The following is a 20388-nucleotide window of genomic DNA, read 5'->3' on the forward strand; positions in this document are numbered from 1 at the left end:
CCCCGGGGACACTCTCCCCTCCCCTCCCCCCGGGACACTCTCCCCTCTCCACGGTACACTCTCCGCTCCCACTGAGACATTGTCCCCTCCCGTCGGGAAACTCTCCCCTCCCCCGGGGACACTCTCCCTTCCTCCGGGACACGCTCCCCTCCCACCGGGACACTCTCCCCTCCACTCGGGACACTCTCCCCTCCCCTCTCCTCGGGACACTCTCCCCTCCCCTCCCCCCGGGACACTCTCCCCTCCCCCTGGGACACTCTCCCCTCCCCTCCCCCCGGACACTCTCCCCTCTCAACGGGACAATCTCCGCTCCCCCTGAGACACTCTCCCCTCCCCCCGGGACACTCTCCCCTCCCCCCGGGACACTCTCCCCTCCCCCCGGGACACTCTCACGTCCCCTCCCCCCGAGACACACTCCACTCCCCCCGGGACACTCTCCCTTCCTCCCGGGACACTCTCCCCTCCCCCCGAGACATTCTCCCCTCCCCTCCTCCCGGGACACTCTCCCGTCCCCCCGATACACTCGCCCCTTCCCTCCCCACGAGACACTCTCCCCTCCCCCCGGGACACTCTCCCTTCCTCCCGGGACACTCTCCCCTCCCCCCGGGACACTCTCCCCTACCCTCTCCTCGGGACACTCTCCCCTCCCCCCCGAGACACTCTCCCCTGCCCCCGGGACACTATCCCCTCCCCCCGGGACACTCTCCCTTCCCCCGGGACACTCTCCCATCCCCCCGGGACACTCTCCCCTCTCCCCGGGACACTCACGCCACACCTCGGGACACTCTCCCCTCCCCTCCACCGGGGACACTCTCCCCTCCAACCCGGGACACTCTCTCCTCCCCTCCCCCCGAGACACTCTCCCCTCCCCCGGGGACACTCTCCCCTCCCCTCCCCCCGGGACACTCTCCCCTCTCCACGGTACACTCTCCGCTCCCACTGAGACATTCTCCCCTCCCCTCGGGAAACTCTCCCCTCCCCCCGGGACACTCTCCCTTCCCCCGGGACACGCTCCCCTCCTACCGGGACACTCTCCCCTCCACTCGGGACACTCTCCCCTCCCCTCTCCTCGGGACACTCTCCCATCCCCCCGGAACACTCTCCCCTCCCCTCCCCCTGAGACATTCTTCCCTCCCCTCCCCTCGGGACACTCTCCCCTCCCCCCGAGACACTCTCCCCTCCCCCCGGCACACTCACCCCTCCCCCCGGGACACTCTCCCCTCTCCCCGAGACACTCTCCCCTCCAACTGAGACACTCTCTCCACCCCCTGAGACACTCTCCCCTCCCCCTGAGACACGCTCCCCTCCCCCGGGACACTCTCCCCTCCCCCGAGACACTCTCCCCTGCCGCCGGTACACACTCCCCTCCCCCCGAGACACTCTCCCCTCCCCTCCCCCCGAGACATTCTCCCCTCCCCTCCTCCCGGGACACTCTCCCCACCCCCCGATACACTCGCCCCTTCCCTCCCCACGAGACACTCTCCCCTCCCCCCGGGACACTCTCCCTTCCTCCCGGGACACTCTCCCCTCCCCCCGGGACACTCTCCCCTACCCTCTCCTCGGGACACTCTCCCCTCCCCCCCGAGACACTCTCCCCTCCCCCCGGGACACTATCCCCTCCCCCCGGGACACTCTCCCCTCCTCACGGGACACTCTCCCCTCCCCCCGGGACACTCTCCCCTCCCCCCGGGACACTCTCCTCTCCTCATGGGACACTCTCCCCTCCCCCCGGGACACTCTCCCCTACCCTCTCCTCGGGACACTCTCCCCTCCCCCACAAGACACTCTCCCCTCCCCTCGGGACACTCTCCCCTCCCCCCGAGACACTCTCCCCTCCCCCCGGGACACTCACCCCGCCCCTCGGGACACTCTCCCCTTGCCGCGAGACACTCTCCACTCCCCTCCTCCCGGGACACTCTCCCCTCCCCCCGGGACACTCTCACGTCCCCTCCCCCCGGGACACACTCCACTCCCCCCGGGACACTCTCCCTTCCCCCGGGACACTCTCCCATCCCCCCGGAACACTCTCCCCTCCCCTCCCCCCGAGACATTCTCCCCTCCCCTCCCCTCGGGACACTCTCCCCTCCCCCCGAGACACTCTCCCCTCCCCCCGACACACTCACCCCTCCCCCCGGGACACTCTCCCCTCTCCCCGAGACACTCTCCCCTCCAACTGAGACACTCTCTCCACCCCCTGAGACACTCTCCCCTCCCCCTGAGACACCCTCCCCTCCCCCGGGACACTCTCCCCTCCCCCGAGACACTCTCCCCTCCCCCTGAGACACGCTCCCCTCCCCCGGGACACTCTCCCCTCCCCCCGAGACACTCTCCCCTGCCCCCGGTACACACTCCCCTCATCCGAGACACTCTCCCCTTCCCCCGAGACACTCTCCCCTCCCCCCGAGACACTCTCCCCTCCCCCCAAGATACTCTCCCCTCCCCCTGAGACACTCTCCCCTCCATCTGAGACACTCTCCCCTCCCCCCGAGACACGCTCCTCTCCCCCCGAGACACTCTGCCCTCCCCCCGAGACACTCTCCCCACCCCCCAGGACACTCTCCCCTCCACCGGGGACACTCTCCCCTCCCCCCCGGGACACTCTCTCCTCCCCTCCCCCCGAGACACTCTCCCCTCCCCCGGGGACACTCTCCCCTCCCCTCCCCCCGGGACACTCTCCCCTCTCCACGGTACACTCTCCGCTCCCACTGAGACATTCTCCCCTCCCCTCGGGAAACTCTCCCCTCCCCCCGGGACACTCTCCCTTCCCCCGGGTCACGCTCCCCTCCCACCGGGACACTCTCCCCTCCACTCGGGACACTCTCCCCTCCCCTGCCCTCGGGACACTCTCCCCTCCCCTCCCCCCGGGACACTCTCCCCTCCCCCTGGGACACTCTCCCCTCCCCTCCCCCCGGACACTCTCCCCTCTCCACGGGACAATCTCCGCTCCCCCTGAGACACTCTCCCCTCCCCCCGGGACACTCTCCCCTCCCCCCGGGACACTCACCCCTCCCCCCGGGACACTCTCCCCTCCCCCCGGGACACTCTCACGTCCACTCCCCCCGAGGCACACTCCACTCCCCCCGGGACACTCTCCCTTCCCCCGGGACACTCTCCCATCCCCCCGGAACACTCTCTCCTCCCCTCTCCCCGAGACACTCTCCCCTCCCCCGGGGACACTCTCCCCTCCCCTCCCCCCGGGACACTCTCCCCTCTCCACGGTACACTCTCCGCTCCCACTGAGACATTCTCCCCTCCCCTCGGGAAACTCTCCCCTCCTCCCGGGACACTCTCCCTTCCCCCGGGACACGCTCCCCTCCCACCGGGACACTCTCCCCTCCACTCGGGACACTCTCCCCTCCCCTCTCCTCGGGACACTCTCCCCTCCCATCCCCCCGGAACACTCTCCCCTCCCCTCCCCCCGAGACATTCTCCCCTCCCCTCCCCTCGGGACACTCTCCCCTCCCCCCGAGACACTCTCCCCTCCCCCCGGCACACTCACCCCTCCCCCCGGGACACTCTCCCCTCTCCCCGAGACACTCTCCCCTCCAAATGAGACACTCTCTCCACCCCCTGAGACACTCTCCCCTCCCCCTGAGACAAGTTCCCCTCCCCCGGGACACTCTCCCCTCCCCCGAGACACTCTCCCCTGCCGCCGGTACACACTCCCCTCCCCCCGAGACACTCTCCCCTACCCCCGAGACACTCTCCCCTCCCCCCGAGACACTCTCCCCTCCCCCCGAGACACTCTCCCCTCCCCTCCCCCCGAGACATTCTCCCCTCCCCTCCTCCCGAGACACTCTCCCCTCCCCCCGATACACTCGCCCCTTCCCTCCCCACGAGACACTCTCCCCTCCCCCCGGGAAACTCTCCCTTCCTCCCGGGACACTCTCCCCTCCCCCCGGGACACTCTCCCCTACCCTCTCCTCGGGACAATCTCCCCTCCCCCCCGAGACACTCTCCCCTCCCCCCGGGACACTCTCCCCTCCCCCCGGGACACTCTCCCCTCCTCACGGGACACTCTCCCCTCCCCCCGGGACACTCTCCCCTCCCCCCGGGACACTCTCCCCTACCCTTTCCTCGGGACACTCTCCCCTCCCCCACGAGACACTCTCCCCTCCCCTCGGGACACTCTCCCCTCCCCCCGAGACACTCTCCCCTCCCCCCGGGACACTCACCCCGCCCTTCGGGACACTCTCCCCTCCCCGCGAGACACTCTCCACTCCCCTCCCCCCGGGACACTCTCCCCTCCCCCCGGGACACTCTCACGTCCCCTCCCCCCGAGACACACTCCACTCCCCCTGGGACACTCTCCCTTCCCCCGGGACACTCTCCCATCCCCCCGGAACACTCTCCCCTCCCCTCCCCCCGAGACATTCTCCCCTCCCCTCCCCTCGGGACACTCTCCCCTCCCCCCGAGACACTCTCCCCTCCCCCCGGCACACTCACCCCTCCCCCCGGGACACTCTCCCCTCTCCCCGAGACACTCTCCCCTCCAACTGAGACACTCTCTCCACCCCCTGAGACACTCTCCCCTCCCCCTGAGACACGCTCCCCTCCCCCGGGACACTCTCCCCTCCCCCGAGACACTCTCCCCTGCCGCCGGTACACACTCCCCTCCCCCCGAGACACTCTCCCCTACCCCCGAGACACTCTCCCCTCCCCCCGAGACACACTCCCCTGCCCCCGGTACACACTCCCCTCCCCCCGACACACTCTCCCCTACCCCCGAGACACTCTCCCCTCCCCCCGGGACACTCTCCCCTCCCCCCGGGACACTCTCCCCTCCCCCCGAGACACTCTCCCCTTCCCCCGAGACACTCTCCCCTCCAACTGAGACACTCTCTCCACCCCCTGAGACACTCTCCCCTCCCCCTGAGACACGCTCCCCTCCCCCGGGACACTCTCCCCTCCCCCCGGGACACTCACCCCTCCCCCCGAGACACTCTCCCCTGCCGCCGGTACACAGTCCCCTCCCCCCGAGAAACTCTCCCCTACCCCCGAGACACTCTCCCCTCCCCCCAAGACACTCTCCCCTCCCCCCGAGACACTCTCCCCTCCCCCCGAGACACTCTCCCCTCCCCCTGAGACACTCTCCCCTCCCCTCGGGAAACTCTCCCCTCCCCCCGGGACACTCTCCCTTCCCCCGGGACACGCTCCCCTCCCACCGGGACACTCTCCCCTCCACTCGGGACACTCTCCCCTCCCCTCTCCTCGGGACACTCTCCCCTCCCCCTGGGACACTCTCCCCTCTCCACGGGACAATCTCCGCTCCCCCTGAGACACTCTCTCCTCGCCCCGAGACATTCTCCTCTCCCCCCGAGACACTCTCCCCTCCACCTGAGACACTCTCCCCTCCCCCCGAGACACTCGCCCCTTCCCCCGAGACACTCTCCCCTCCCCCTGAGACACTCTCCCCTCCCCCTGAGACACGCTCCCCTCCCCCGGGACGCTCTCCCCTCCCCCTGGTGGTCTAGTGGTTAGGATTCGGCGCTCTCACCGCCGCGGCCCGGGTTCGATTCCCGGTCAGGGAACATTGTATTTGCGGTGCTTGCAGCTCACCTCGCTGTTGTTGCCCCAATCATCAGCAGCGCGTCGTGAGACAACAGACACTTCTGTTTTAAAGTCTGCACTAAATGACAAGATCTCGCTCAACAAGTGGAACGACAATTGCTGAAAGACAACGTAAATTTTGCCAATCATGGCTTTCTTTCGTCTTCCAGGTACCTATTTCCGCCACATCACTCGAGCTTATCATCAATCAAAGCATTGCCACTGTGGAAATATTCAGCATTTTAAACTTTGCAAAGTGTGCAAGACTGGAATCAGGGAATGCCTGGACCATGGGCACTGAAAACTTATCCTTGAGCATTAATTTGGCCTGGGCCCCTCCTATATTGCACATTGGCTCACTGCGTGTCAATGTTTAGCGTTCACAAGCGATTTCCAAGATCTGAATTTCCCGGCAGAGAATTCCTGGAGTTTTTGATCGAACCGAGATTCACCATCACCAACGTTAAATCTCTCCTTGATTCGCGACTCTTCTCTCTTCATCATATCACTGCTAAGGACTGAACCTGCTTTAATTTCACCTTGGCTCGGGGTCAGTGCGGCTCAATAGGACTTCGGCTCGTCTCCCTTTCACAACCCATCAGTGCCGAGAACAGAACGGGGAATTTTACTGACATGTTATGTTCTGGAACAGTTATAAACTCTCCAGTATATTTCACTGTGTCTTCAACACTGTGAGATCTAGCCTGGTGTGCAATCTTTGTGTCTTTATGAACACTTGAGCAGAACATTAAATGAACATATGGAACTACAATTGCTGATTGACACTGTACGGTTTGCCAACATTTAAGTACAGTGTGAGAACAATCACAATGATCATTATTCTTCCATGTACGTTCTTGCGCGGCATCACCCGAACAAACCGAGCTGATCAAAGCCCGGCTATCAGTCAATTCATTGCCAGTGCGGAAAAATGCACATTTTCAACTTAGCAACTTGCACAATACCGGAATCAGAGAGTGCCTGGATCGTGGGCAGTGATAAATTAACATGAGCATTAAGATTTTCAATATCATTATACATTACATGAACACATCCGGAGCTCCGAGATGTGTTTGGGAGCCAGTGCCCCGAAATGAGGACTGAGTGTGCGGGGCAATTCCTTCCGGGGTTTAAGGTTTATTTCAAAAAGGTGTGAGAAAGTTTTGCTTCGTTCTCTGTCGGGCCGAAATAGCTCAGTTGGGAGAGCGTTAGACTGAAGAGCTAAAGATCCCTGGTTCAATCCTGGGTTTCTGCAATATCTGGTGATTTTGCGTTTCATTCATTTTAAGGGGAGCAGCCGGTTTGATATCGAGACAGTGCTTGAGGGATGGGCTGTTCAGTGTTTGCGTGATACTAATTTTCGACGTGATTTTTTTTAGATTCAGCGCTCTTTTTCTGTTACTTTCTCTTTATACTCTGCCCAGTTTTGTATATGAAGAGTGAACAATGTTTAAGCGATGCGATGTGTTCAATTCTTCTGCAGTAACTCTATGACCCAGTGTGTGCCGGATACAAAATCATCTCAGGCTGGGCTTTCACGCAGACCTAGGGCATTTTGTTGCCGGTTAAATCGGTCGTTTAGGGCGTGGTATTAATAAAGCCAAGAGCGCGGGCCCGAGCCCCGTATGGGCCATCCCAATTTTTCATAATTTTTATTCGGTTTTTAGTAACTTTTACAATCAAATCTTCATAACGAAACAAATCCACACGGAATCCCAAGGGATGGGAATTATTTGGAATAACAGCCATTGCTTCTTTGCCGACGGTGTGCAGAGCACAACTTTCTGTTTATAACGTGTTTCTTGCTTTGCTGAGAACCGATGCACTGGAGACCTGTTCCCGTCAATGTTTAAAAGCAGAACAGACAGACAGAACGGTTCTGTCGCCCTTGATGGGTAAAAGGCTGCAGTTCAGGACAAAAACACCAAATGAAATGTTCACACGGCACCGAGAGTGAAAATTCCCGGGAAAAGGAGAGAATGAAATGGATTTCAGTGGATGCCTAGCCGCACTTAACGCTGTGATTGCGCGGACATGTCTTTGGTGATCTCCACAAAAACTGCCATTTGCTGCGAACAGTTTTCCCTGGCGCGAATGTGATGAGAATTTCGAAACAGCAAGGAGGAAAGACTGGGTTGGTCTGTTTGCTGGCACAGACGTTTGCAGCAGCTTCCCTGGTGGTCTAGTGGTTAGGATTCGGCGCTCTCACCGCCGCGGCCCGGGTTCGATTCCCGGTCAGGGAACATTGTATTTGCGGTGCTTGCAGCTCACCTCGCTGTTGTTGCCCCAATCATCAGCAGCGCGTCGTGAGACAACAGACACTTCTGTTTTAAAGTCTGCACTAAATGACAAGATCTCGCTCAACAAGTGGAACGACAATTGCTGAAAGACAACGTAAATTTTGGCAATCATGGCTTTCTTTCGTCTTCCAGGTACCTATTTGCGCCACATCACTCGAGCCTATCATCTGTCAAAGCATTGCCACTGTGGAAATATTCAGCATTTTAAACTTGGCAAAGTGTGCAAGACTGGAATTTGGGAATGCCTGGACCATGGGCACTGAAAACTTATCCTTGAGCATTCATTTGGCCTGGGCCCCTTCTATATTGCACATTGGCTCACTGCGTGTCAATGTTTAGCGTTCACAGGCGATTTGCAAGATCTGAATTTCCCGGCAGAGAATTCCTGGAATATTTGATCGAACCGACATTCACCATCACTAACGTTAAATCTCTCCTTGATTCGCGACTCATCTCTCTTTTTCATATCACTGCTAAGGACTGAACCTGCTTTAATTTCACCTTGGCTCGGGGTCAGTGCGGCTCAATAGGACTTCGGCCCGTCTCCCTTTCACAACCCATCGGTGCCGAGAACAGAACGGGGAATTTTACTGACATGTTATGTTCTGGAACAGTTATAAACTCTCCAGTATATTTCACTGTGTCTTCAACACTGTGAGGTCTAGCCTGGTGTGCAATCTTTGTGTCTTTATGAACACTTGAGCAGAACATTAAATGAACATATGGAACTACAATTGCTGATTGACACTGTACGGTTTGCCAACATTTAAGTGCAGTGTGAGAACAATCACAATGATCATTATTCTTCCATGTACGTTCTTGCGCGGAATCACCCTAACAAATCGTGCTGATCACAGCCCGGCTATCAGTCAATTCATTGCCAGTGCGGAAAAATGCACATTTTCAACTTAGCAACTTGCACAATACCGGAATCAGAGAGTGCCTGGATCGTGGGCAGTGATAAATTAACATGAGCATTAAGATTTTCAATATCATTATACATTACATGAACACATCCGGAGCTCCGAGATGTGTTTGGGAGCCAGTGCCCCGAAATGAGGACTGAGTGTGCGGGGCAATTCCTTCCGGGGTTTAAGGTTTATTTCAAAAAGGTGTGAGAAAGTTTTGCTTCGTTCTCTGTCGGGCCAAAATAGCTCAGTTGGGAGAGCGTTAGACTGAAGATCTAAAGATCCCTGGTTCAATCCCGGGTTTCTGCAGTATCTGGTGATTTTGCGTTTCATTCATTTTAAGGGTAGTCGCCGGTTTGATATCGAGACAGTGCTTGAGGGATGGGCTGTTCAGTGTTTGCGTGATACTAATTTTCGACATTATTTTTTTTAGATTCAGCGCTCTTTTTCTGTTACTTTCTATTTATACTCTGCACAGTTTTGTATATGAAGAGTGAGCAATGTTCAAGGGATGCGATGTGTTCAATTCTGATGCAGTAACTCTACCACCCAGTGTGTGCCGGATACAAAATCATCTCAGTCTGGACTTTCACGCTGCCCGAGGGAATTTTGTTGCCGGTTAAATCGGTCGCTTAGGGCGTGGTATTAATAAAGCCAAGAGCGCGGGCCCGATCCCCGTATGGGCCATCCCAATTTTTCATAACTTTTATTCGGTTTTTAGTAACTTTTACAATCAAACCTTCATAACGAAACAAATCCACACGGAATCCCAAGGGATGGGAATTATTTGGAATAACAGCCAATGCTTCTTTGCCGAAGGTGTGCAGAGCACAACTTTCTGTTTAAAACGTGTTTTTTGCTTTGCTGAGAACCGATGAACTGGAGACCTGTTCCCGTCAATGTTTAAAAGCAGAACAGACAGACAGAACGGTTCTGTCGCCCTTGATGGGCAAAAGGCTGCAGTTCAGGACAAAAACACCAAATGAAATGTTCACACGGCACCGAGAGTGAAAATTCCCGGGAAAAGGAGAGAATGAAATGGATTTCAGTGGATGCCTAGCCGCACTTAACGCTGTGATTGCGCGGACATGTCTTTGGTGTTCTCCACAAAAACTGCCATTTGCTGCGAACAGTTTTCCCTGACGCGAATGTGATGAGAATTTCGAAACAGCAAGGAGGAAAGACTGGGTTGGTCTGTTTGCTGGCACAGACGTTTGCAGCAGCTTCCCTGGTGGTCTAGTGGTTAGGATTCGGCGCTCTCACCGCCGCGGCCCGGGTTCGATTCCCGGTCAGGGAACATTGTATTTGCGGTGCTTGCAGCTCACCTCGCTGTTGTTGCCCCAATCATCAGCAGCGCGTCGTGAGACAACAGACACTTCTGTTTTAAAGTCTGCACTAAATGACAAGATCTCGCTCAACAAGTGGAACTACAATTGCTGAAAGACAACGTAAATTTTGCCAATCATGGCTTTCTTTCATCATTCGAGCTTATCATCAATCAAAGCATTGCCACTGTGGAAATATTCAGCATTTTAAACTTTGCAAAGTGTGCAAGACTGGAATCAGGGAATGCCTGGACCATGGGCACTGATAACTTATCCTTGAGCATTCATTTGGCCTGGGCCCCTTCTATATTGCACATTGGCTCACTGCGTGTCAATGTTTAGCGTTCACAGGCGATTTGCAAGATCTGAATTTCCCGGCAGAGAATTCCTGGAGTATTTGATCGAACCGAGATTCACCATCACTAACGTTAAATCTCTCCTTGATTCGCGACTCTTATCTCTCTTCATCATATCACTGCTAAGGACTGAACCTGCTTTAATTTCACCTTGGCTCGGGGTCAGTGCGGCTCAATAGGACGTCGGCCCGTCTCCCTTTCACAACCCATCGGTGCCGAGAACAGAACGGGGAATTTTACTGACATGTTATGTTCTGAAACAGTTATAAACTCTCCAGTATATTTCACTGTGTCTTCAACACTGTGAGATCTAGCCTGGTGTGCAATCTTTGTGTCTTTATGAACACTTGAGCAGAACATTAAATGAACATATGGAACTACAATTGCTGATTGACACTGTACGGTTTGCCAAAATTTAAGTGCAGTGTGAGAACAATCACAATGATCATTATTCTTCCATGTTCGTTCTTGCGCGGAATCACCCTAACAAATCGTGCTGATCACAGCCCGGCTATCAGTCAATTCATTGCCAGTTCGGAAAAATGCACATTTTCAACTTAGCAACTTGCACAATACCGGAATCAGAGAGTGCCTGGATCGTGGGCAGTGATAAATTAACATGAGCATTAAGATTTTCAATATCATTATACATTACATGAACACATCCGGAGCTCCGAGATGTGTTTGGGAGCCATTGCCCCGAAATGAGGACTGAGTGTGCGGGGCAATTCCTTCCGGGGTTTAAGTTTTCTTTCAAAAAGGTGTGAGAAAGTATTGCTTCGTTTTCTGTCGAGCTGAAATAGCTCAGTTGGGAGAGCGTTAGACTGAAGATCTAAAGCTCCCTGGTTGAATCCCGGGTTTCGGCAATATCTGGTCATTTTGCGTTTCCTTCATTTTAAGGGGAGTCGCTGGTTTGATATCGAGACAGTGCTTGATGGATGGGCTGTTCAGCATTTGCGTGATACTAATTTTCGACATGATTTTTTTTAGATTCAGCGCTCTTTTTCTGTTACTTTCTATTTATACTCTGCCCAGTTTTGTATATGAAGAGTGAAAAATGTTTAAGGGATGCGATGTGTTCAATTCTTATGCAGTAACTCTATCACCCAGTGTGTGCCGGATACAAAATCATCTCAGGCTGGGCTTTCACGCAGACTTAGGGCATTTTGTTGCCGCTTAAATCGGTCGCTTAGGGCGTGGTATTAATAAAGCCAAGAGCGCGGGCCCGATCCCCGTATGGGCCATCCCAATTTTTCATAATTTTTATTAGGTTTTTAGTAACTTTTACAATCAAACCTTCATAACGAAACAAATCCACACGGAATCCCAAGGGATGGGAATTATTTGGAATAACAGCCATTGCTTCTTTGCCGACGGTGTGCAGAGCACAACTTTCTGTTTATAACGTGTTTCTTGCTTTGCTGAGAACCGATGAACTGGAGACCTGTTCCCGTCAATGTTTAAAAGCAGAACAGACAGACAGAACGGTTCTGTCGCCCTTGATGGGCAAAAGGCTGCAGTTCCGGACAAAAACACCAAATGAAATGTTCACACGGTACCGAGAGCGAAAATTCCCGGAAAAAGGAGAGAATGAAATGGATTTCAGTGGATACCTAGCCGCACTTAACGCTGTGATTGCGCGGACATGTCTTTGGTGATCTCCACAAAAACTGCCATTTGCTGGGAACAGCTTTCCCTGGCGCGAATATGATGAGAATTTCGAAACAGCAAGGAGGAAAGACTGGGTTGGTCTGTTTGCTGGCACAAACATTTGCAGCAGCTTCCCTGGTGGTCTAGTGGTTAGGATTCGGCGCTTTCACCGCCGCGGCCCGGGTTCGATTCCCGCTCAGGAAACATTGCATTTGCGGTGCTTGCAGCTCACCTCGCTGTTGTTGCCCCAATCATCAGCAGCGCGTCGTGAGACAACAGACACTTCTGTTTTAAAGTCTGCACTAAATGACAAGATATCGCTCAACAAGTGGAACTACAATTGCTGAAAGACAACGTAAATTTTGCCAATCATGGCTTTCTTTCATCTTCCAGGTACCTATTTGCTCCACATCACTCGAGCTTATCATCAATCAAAGCATTGCCACTGTGGAAATATTCAGCATTTTAAACTTTGCAAAGTGTGCAAGACTGGAATTTGGGAATGCCTGGACCAGGGGCACTGATAACTTATCCTTGAGCATTCATTTGGCCTGGGCCTCTTCTATATTGCACATTGGCTCACTGCGTGTCAACGTTTAGCGTTCACAGGCGATTTGCAAGATCTGAATTTCCCGGCAGAGAATTCCTGGAGTATTTGATCGAACCGAGATACACCATCATTAACGTTAAATCTCTCCTTGATTCGCGACTCTTATCTCTCTTCATCATATCACTGCTAAGGACTGAACCTGCTTTAATTTCACCTTGGCTCGGGGTCAGTGCGGCTCAATAGGACGTCGGCCCGTCTCCCTTTCACAACCCATCGGTGCCGAGAACAGAACGGGGAATTTTACTGACATGTTATGTTCTGAAACAGTTATAAACTCTCCAGTATATTTCACTGTGTCTTCAACACTGTGAGATCTAGCCTGGTGTGCAATCTTTGTGTCTTTATGTACAATTCAGCAGAACATTAAATGAACGTATGGAACTCCAATTGCTGATTGACACTGTACGGTTTGCCAACATTTAAGTACAGTGTGAGAACAATCACAATGATCATTATTCTTCCATGTACGTTCTTGCGCGGCATCACCCTAACAAACCGAGCTGGTCACAGCCCGGCTATCAGTCAATTCATTGCCAGTGCGGAAAAATGCACATTTTCAACTTAGCAACGTGCACAATACCGGAATAAGAGAGTGCCTGGATCGTGGGCAGGGATAAATTAACATGAACATTAAGATTTTCAATATCATTATACATTACATGAACACATCCGGAGCTCCGAGATGTGTTTGGGAGCCATTGCCCCGAAATGAGGACTGAGTGTGCGGGGCAATTCCTTCCGGGGTTTAAGTTTTATTTCAAAAAGGTGTGAGAAAGTTTTGCTTCGTTTTCTGTCGGGCCGAAATAGCTCAGTTGGGAGAGCGTTAGACTGAAGATCTAAAGATCCCTGGTTCAATCCCGGGTTTCTGCAATACCTGGTGATTTTGCGTTTCCTTCATTTTAAGGGGAGCAGTCGGTTTGATCTCGAGACAGTGCTTGAGGGATGGGCTGTTCAGTGTTTGCGCGATACTAATTTTCGACATGATTTTTTTTACATTCAGCGCTCTTTTTCTGTTACTTTCTATTTATACTCTGCCCAGTTTTGTATATGAAGAGTGAACAATGTTTAAGCGATGCGATGTGTTCAATTCTTATGCAGCAACTCTATCACCCAGTGTGTGCCGGATACAAAATCATCTCAGGCTGGTCTTTCACGCAGCCTTTGGGCATTTTGTTGCCGGTTAAATCGGTCGCTTAGGGCGTGGTATTAATAAAGCCAAGAGCGCGGGCCCGATCCCCGTATGGGCCATCCCAATTTTTCATAATTTTTATTAGGTTTTTAGTAACTTTTACAATCAAACCTTCATAACGAAACAAATCCACACGGAATCCCAAGGGATGGGAATTATTTGGAATAACAGCCATTGCTTCTTTGCCGACGGTGTGCAGAGCACAACTTTCTGTTTATAACGTGTTTCTTGCTTTGCTGAGAACCGATGAACTGGAGACCTGTTCCCGTCAATGTTTAAAAGCAGAACAGACAGACAGAACGGTTCTGTCGCCCTTGATGGGCAAAAGGCTGCAGTTCCGGACAAAAACACCAAATGAAATGTTCACACGGCACCGAGAGTGAAAATTCCCGGGAAAAGGAGAGAATGAAATGGATTTCAGTGGATGCCTAGCCGCACTTAACGCTGTGATTGCGCGGACATGTCTTTGGTGATCTCCACAAAAACTGCCATTTGCTGCGAACAGTTTTCCCTGGCGCGAATGTGATGAGAATTTCGAAACAGCAAGGAGTAAAGACTGGGTTGGTCTGTTTGCTGGTACAGACGTTTGCAGCAGCTTCCCTGGTGGTCTAGTGGTTAAGATTCGGCGCTCTCACCGCCGCGGCCCGGGTTCGATTCCCGGTCAGGGAACATTGTATTTGCGGTGCTTGCAGCTCACCTCGCTGTTGTTGCCCCAATCATCAGCAGCGCGTCGTCAGACAACAGACACTTCTGTTTTAAAGTCTGCACTAAATGACAAGATCTCGCTCAACAAGTGGAACGACAATTGCTGAAAGACAACGTAAATTTTGCCAATCATGGCTTTCTTTCGTCTTCCAGGTACCTATTTGCGCCACATCACTCGAGCTTATCATCAATCAAAGCATTGCCACTGTGCAAATATTCAGCATTTTAAACTTTGCAAAGTGTGCAAGACTGGAATCAGGGAATGCCTGGACCATGGGCATTGTTCACTTATCCTTGAGCATTCATTTGGCCTGGGCCCCTTCTATATTGCACATTGGCTCACTGCGTGTCAATGTTTAGCGTTCACAGGCGATTTGCAAGATCTGAATTTCCCGGCAGAGAATTCCTGGAATATTTGATCGAACCGAGATTCACCATCACTAACGTTAAATCTCTCCTTGATTCGCGACTCTTATCTCTCTTCATCATATCACTGCTAAGGACTGAACCTGCTTTAATTTCACCTTGGTCGGGGTCAGTGCGGCTCAATAGGACTTCGGCCCGTCTCCCTCCCTTCGGTGCCGAGAACAGAACGGGGAATTTTACTGACATGTTATTTTCTGAAACAGTTATAAACTCTCCAGTATATTTCACTGTGTCTTCAACACTGTGAGATCTAGCCTGGTGTGCAATCTTTGTGTCTTTATGAACAATTCAGCAGAACATTAAATGAACATATGGAACTCCAATTGCTGATTGACACTGTACGGTTTGCCAACATTTAAGTACAGTGTGAGAACAATCACAATGATCATTATTCTTCCATGTACCTTCTTGCGCGGCATCACCCTAACAAATCGTGCTGATCACATCGCGGCTATCAGTCAATTCATTGCCAGTGCGGAAAAATGCACATTTTCAACTTAGCAACTTGCACAATACCGGAATCAGAGAGTGCCTGGATCGTGGGCAGTGATAAATTAACATGAGCATTAAGATTTTCAATATCATTATACATTACATGAACACATCCGGAGCTCCGAGATGTGTTTGGGAGCCATTGCCCCGAAATGAGGACTGAGTGTGCGGGGCAATTCCTTCCGGGGTTTAAGTTTTATTTCAAAAAGGTGTGAGAAAATTTTGCTTCGTTTCCTCTCGGGCCGAAGTAGCTCAGTTGGGAGAGCGTTAGACTGAAGATCTAAAGATCCCTGGTTCAATCCTGGGTTTCTGCAATATCTGGTGATTTTGCATTTCCTTCATTTTAAGGGTAGTCGCCGGTTTGATATCGAGACAGTGCTTGAGGGATGGGCTGTTCAGCGTTTGCGTGATACTAATTTTCGACATGAATTTTTTTAGATTCAGCGCTCTTTTTCTGTTACTTTCTATTTATACTCTGCCCAGTTTTGTATATGAAGAGTGAACAATGTTTAAGCGATGCGATGTGTTCAATTCTTATGCAGTAACTCTATCACCCAGTGTGTGCCGGATACAAAATCATCTCAGTCTGGGCTTTCACGCTGCCCGAGGGAATTTTGTTGCCGGTTAAATCGGTCGCTTAGGGCGTGGTATTAATAAAGCCAAGAGCGCGGGCCCGATCCCCGTATGGGCCATCCCAATTTTTCATAACTTTTATTCGGTTTTTAGTAACTTTTACAATCAAACCTTCATAACGAAACAAATCCACACGGAATCCCAAGGGATGGGAATTATTTGGAATAACAGCCAATGCTTCTTTGCCGAAGGTGTGCAGAGCACAACTTTCTGTTTATAACGTGTTTCTTGCTTTGCTGAGAACCGATGCACTGGAGACCTGTTCCCGTCAATGTTTAAAAGCAGAACAGACAGAGAGAACGGTTCTGTCGCCCTTGATGGGTAAAAGGCTGCAGTTCAGGACAAAAACACCAAATGAAATGTTCACACGGTACCGAGAGTGAAAATTCCCGGGAAAAGGAGAGAATGAAATGGATTTCAGTGGATGCCTAGCCGCACTTAACGCTGTGATTGCGCGGACATGTCTTTGGTGTTCTCCACAAAAACTGCCATTTGCTGCGAACAGTTTTCCCTGACGCGAATGTGATGAGAATTTCGAAACAGCAAGGAGGAAAGACTGGGTTGGTCTGTTTGCTGGCACAGACGTTTGCAGCAGCTTCCCTGGTGGTCTAGTGGTTAGGATTCGGCGCTCTCACCGCCGCGGCCCGGGTTCGATTCCCGGTCAGGGAACATTGTATTTGCGGTGCTTGCAGCTCACCTCGCTGTTGTTGCCCCAATCATCAGCAGCGCGTCGTGAGACAACAGACACTTCTGTTTTAAAGTCTGCACTAAATGACAAGATCTCGCTCAACAAGTGGAACTACAATTGCTGAAAGACAACGTAAATTTTGCCAATCATGGCTTTCTTTCATCATTCGAGCTTATCATCAATCAAAGCATTGCCACTGTGGAAATATTCAGCATTTTAAACTTTGCAAAGTGTGCAAGACTGGAATCAGGGAATGCCTGGACCATGGGCACTGATAACTTATCCTTGAGCATTCATTTGGCCTGGGCCCCTTCTATATTGCACATTGGCTCACTGCGTGTCAATGTTTAGCGTTCACAGGCGATTTGCAAGATCTGAATTTCCCGGCAGAGAATTCCTGGAGTATTTGATCGAACCGAGATTCACCATCACTAACGTTAAATCTCTCCTTGATTCGCGACTCTTATCTCTCTTCATCATATCACTGCTAAGGACTGAACCTGCTTTAATTTCACCTTGGCTCGGGGTCAGTGCGGCTCAATAGGACGTCGGCCCGTCTCCCTTTCACAACCCATCGGTGCCGAGAACAGAACGGGGAATTTTACTGACATGTTATGTTCTGAAACAGTTATAAACTCTCCAGTATATTTCACTGTGTCTTCAACACTGTGAGATCTAGCCTGGTGTGCAATCTTTGTGTCTTTATGAACACTTGAGCAGAACATTAAATGAACATATGGAACTACAATTGCTGATTGACACTGTACGGTTTGCCAAAATTTAAGTGCAGTGTGAGAACAATCACAATGATCATTATTCTTCCATGTTCGTTCTTGCGCGGAATCACCCTAACAAATCGTGCTGATCACAGCCCGGCTATCAGTCAATTCATTGCCAGTTCGGAAAAATGCACATTTTCAACTTAGCAACTTGCACAATACCGGAATCAGAGAGTGCCTGGATCGTGGGCAGTGATAAATTAACATGAGCATTAAGATTTTCAATATCATTATACATTACATGAACACATCCGGAGCTCCGAGATGTGTTTGGGAGCCATTGCCCCGAAATGAGGACTGAGTGTGCGGGGCAATTCCTTCCGGGGTTTAAGTTTTCTTTCAAAAAGGTGTGAGAAAGTATTGCTTCGTTTTCTGTCGAGCTGAAATAGCTCAGTTGGGAGAGCGTTAGACTGAAGATCTAAAGCTCCCTGGTTGAATCCCGGGTTTCGGCAATATCTGGTCATTTTGCGTTTCCTTCATTTTAAGGGGAGTCGCTGGTTTGATATCGAGACAGTGCTTGATGGATGGGCTGTTCAGCATTTGCGTGATACTAATTTTCGACATGATTTTTTTTAGATTCAGCGCTCTTTTTCTGTTACTTTCTATTTATACTCTGCCCAGTTTTGTATATGAAGAGTGAACAATGTTTAAGCGATGCGATGTGTTCAATTGTTATGCAGTAACTCTATCACCCAGTGTGTGCCGGATACAAAATCATCTCAGGCTGGGCTTTCACGCAGACTTCGGGCATTTTGTTGCCGCTTAAATCGGTCGCTTAGGGCGTGGTATTAATAAAGCCAAGAGCGCGGGCCCGATCCCCGTATGGGCCATCCCAATTTTTCATAATTTTTATTAGGTTTTTAGTAACTTTTACAATCAAACCTTCATAACGAAACAAATCCACACGGAATCCCAAGGGATGGGAATTATTTGGATTAACAGCCATTGCTTCTTTGCCGAAGGTGTGCAGAGCACAACTTTCTGTTTATAACGTGTTTCTTGCTTTGCTGAGAACCGATGCACTGGAGACCTGTTCCCGTCAATGTTTAAAAGCAGAACAGACAGACAGAACGGTTCTGTCGCCCTTGATGGGTAAAAGGCTGCAGTTCAGGACAAAAACACCAAATGAAATGTTCACACGGTACCGAGAGTGAAAATTCCCGGGAAAAGGAGAGAATGAAATGGATTTCAGTGGATGCCTAGCCGCACTTAACGCTGTGATTGCGCGGACATGTCTTTGGTGATCTCCACAAAAACTGCCATTTGCTGCGAACAGTTTTCCCTGGCGCGAATGTGATGAGAATTTCGAAACAGCAAGGAGGAAAGACTGGGTTGGTCTGTTTGCTGGTACAGACGTTTGCAGCAGCTTCCCTGGTGGTCTAGTGGTTAGGATTCGGCGCTCTCACCGCCGCGGCCCGGGTTCGATTCCCGGTCAGGGAACATTGTATTTGCGGTGCTTGCAGCTCACCTCGCTGTTGTTTCCCCAATCATCAGCAGCGCGTCGTGAGACAACAGACACTTCTGTTTTAAAGTCTGCACTAAATGACAAGATCTCGCTCAACAAGTGGAACTACAATTGCTGAAAGACAACGTAAATTTTGCCAATCATGGCTTTCTTTCGTCTTCCAGGTACCTATTTGCGCCACATCACTCGAGCTTATCATCAATCAAAGCATTGCCACTGTGGAAATATTCAGCATTTTAAACTTCACAAAGTGTGCAAGACTGGAATCAGGGAATGCCTGGACCATGGGCACTGAACACTTATCCTTGAGCATTCATTTGGCCTGGGCCCCTTCTATATTGCACATTGGCTCACTGCGTGTTAATGTTTAGCGTTCACAGGCGATTTGCAAGATCTGAATTTCCCGGCAGAGAATTCCTGGAGTTTTTGATCGAACCGAGATTCACCATCACTGACGTTAAATCTCTCCTTGATTCGCGACTCTTATCTCTCTTCATCATATCACTGCTAAGGACTGAACCTGCTTTAATTTCACCTTGGTCGGGGTCAGTGCGGCTCAATAGGACTTCGGCCCGTCTCCCTTTCACAACCCATCGGTGCCGAGAACAGAGCGGGGAATTTTACTGACATGTTATGTTCTGAAACAGTTATAAACTCTCCAGTATATTTCACTGTGTCTTCAACACTGTGAGATCTAGCCTGGTGTGCAATCTTTGTGTCTATATGAACAATTCAGCAGAACATTAAATGAACATATGGAACTACAATTGCTGATTGACACTGTACGGTTTGCCAACATTTAAGTACAGTGTGAGAACAATCACAATGATCATTATTCTTCCATGTACGTTCTTGCGCGGCATCACCCTAACAAACCGAGCTGGTCACAGCCCGACTATCAGTCAATTCATTGCCAGTGCGGAAAAATGCACATTTTCAACTTAGCAATGTGCACAATACCGGAATCAGAGAGTGCCTGGATCGTGGGCAGTGATAAATTAAAATGAGCATTAAGATTTTTAATATCATTATACATTACATGAACACATCCGGAGCTCCGAGATGTGTTTGGGAGCCATTGCCCCGAAATGAGGACTGAGTGTGCGGGGCAATTCCTTCCGAGGTTTAAGTTTTATTTCAAAAAGGTGTGAGAAAATTTTGCTTCGTTTTATGTCGGGCCGAAATAGCTCAGTTGGGAGAGCGTTAGACTGAAGATTTAAAGATCCCTGGTTCAATCTCTGGTTTCTGCAATATCTGGTGATTTTGCGTTTCCTTCATTTTAAGGGGAGCAGCCGGTTTGATCTCGAGACAG

General features: G+C 51.6%; 14 non-coding genes across 14 annotated transcripts; all 14 read left to right on the top strand.

Moving 5' to 3' along the window:
- Window positions 1-5459: 5459 nt before the first annotated feature.
- trnae-cuc (transfer RNA glutamic acid (anticodon CUC)) lies at window positions 5460-5531 on the top strand. Its single transcript has one exon. It is a non-coding gene; the product is annotated as a tRNA-Glu (tRNA).
- Window positions 5532-6732: 1201 nt separating this feature from the next.
- On the top strand, window positions 6733-6805 carry trnaf-gaa (transfer RNA phenylalanine (anticodon GAA)). The gene has a single exon. It is a non-coding gene; the product is annotated as a tRNA-Phe (tRNA).
- Window positions 6806-7721: 916 nt separating this feature from the next.
- On the top strand, window positions 7722-7793 carry trnae-cuc (transfer RNA glutamic acid (anticodon CUC)). Its single transcript has one exon. It is a non-coding gene; the product is annotated as a tRNA-Glu (tRNA).
- Window positions 7794-8994: 1201 nt separating this feature from the next.
- On the top strand, window positions 8995-9067 carry trnaf-gaa (transfer RNA phenylalanine (anticodon GAA)). Its single transcript has one exon. It is a non-coding gene; the product is annotated as a tRNA-Phe (tRNA).
- A 916-nt stretch (window positions 9068-9983) lies between these two features.
- On the top strand, window positions 9984-10055 carry trnae-cuc (transfer RNA glutamic acid (anticodon CUC)). Its single transcript has one exon. It is a non-coding gene; the product is annotated as a tRNA-Glu (tRNA).
- Window positions 10056-11232: 1177 nt separating this feature from the next.
- trnaf-gaa (transfer RNA phenylalanine (anticodon GAA)) lies at window positions 11233-11305 on the top strand. Its single transcript has one exon. It is a non-coding gene; the product is annotated as a tRNA-Phe (tRNA).
- Window positions 11306-12221: 916 nt separating this feature from the next.
- Window positions 12222-12293, top strand: trnae-uuc (transfer RNA glutamic acid (anticodon UUC)). The gene has a single exon. It is a non-coding gene; the product is annotated as a tRNA-Glu (tRNA).
- A 1203-nt stretch (window positions 12294-13496) lies between these two features.
- Window positions 13497-13569, top strand: trnaf-gaa (transfer RNA phenylalanine (anticodon GAA)). The gene has a single exon. It is a non-coding gene; the product is annotated as a tRNA-Phe (tRNA).
- A 916-nt stretch (window positions 13570-14485) lies between these two features.
- trnae-cuc (transfer RNA glutamic acid (anticodon CUC)) lies at window positions 14486-14557 on the top strand. Its single transcript has one exon. It is a non-coding gene; the product is annotated as a tRNA-Glu (tRNA).
- A 1195-nt stretch (window positions 14558-15752) lies between these two features.
- Window positions 15753-15825, top strand: trnaf-gaa (transfer RNA phenylalanine (anticodon GAA)). The gene has a single exon. It is a non-coding gene; the product is annotated as a tRNA-Phe (tRNA).
- A 916-nt stretch (window positions 15826-16741) lies between these two features.
- trnae-cuc (transfer RNA glutamic acid (anticodon CUC)) lies at window positions 16742-16813 on the top strand. Its single transcript has one exon. It is a non-coding gene; the product is annotated as a tRNA-Glu (tRNA).
- Window positions 16814-17990: 1177 nt separating this feature from the next.
- On the top strand, window positions 17991-18063 carry trnaf-gaa (transfer RNA phenylalanine (anticodon GAA)). Its single transcript has one exon. It is a non-coding gene; the product is annotated as a tRNA-Phe (tRNA).
- A 916-nt stretch (window positions 18064-18979) lies between these two features.
- trnae-cuc (transfer RNA glutamic acid (anticodon CUC)) lies at window positions 18980-19051 on the top strand. Its single transcript has one exon. It is a non-coding gene; the product is annotated as a tRNA-Glu (tRNA).
- A 1202-nt stretch (window positions 19052-20253) lies between these two features.
- Window positions 20254-20326, top strand: trnaf-gaa (transfer RNA phenylalanine (anticodon GAA)). The gene has a single exon. It is a non-coding gene; the product is annotated as a tRNA-Phe (tRNA).
- The last annotated feature ends 62 nt before the right edge of the window (window positions 20327-20388 follow it).

The sequence above is a fragment of the Pristiophorus japonicus genome, unplaced genomic scaffold (genome assembly GCF_044704955.1).
Source record: "Pristiophorus japonicus isolate sPriJap1 unplaced genomic scaffold, sPriJap1.hap1 HAP1_SCAFFOLD_718, whole genome shotgun sequence".
Lineage (NCBI taxonomy): Eukaryota > Metazoa > Chordata > Chondrichthyes > Pristiophoridae > Pristiophorus > Pristiophorus japonicus.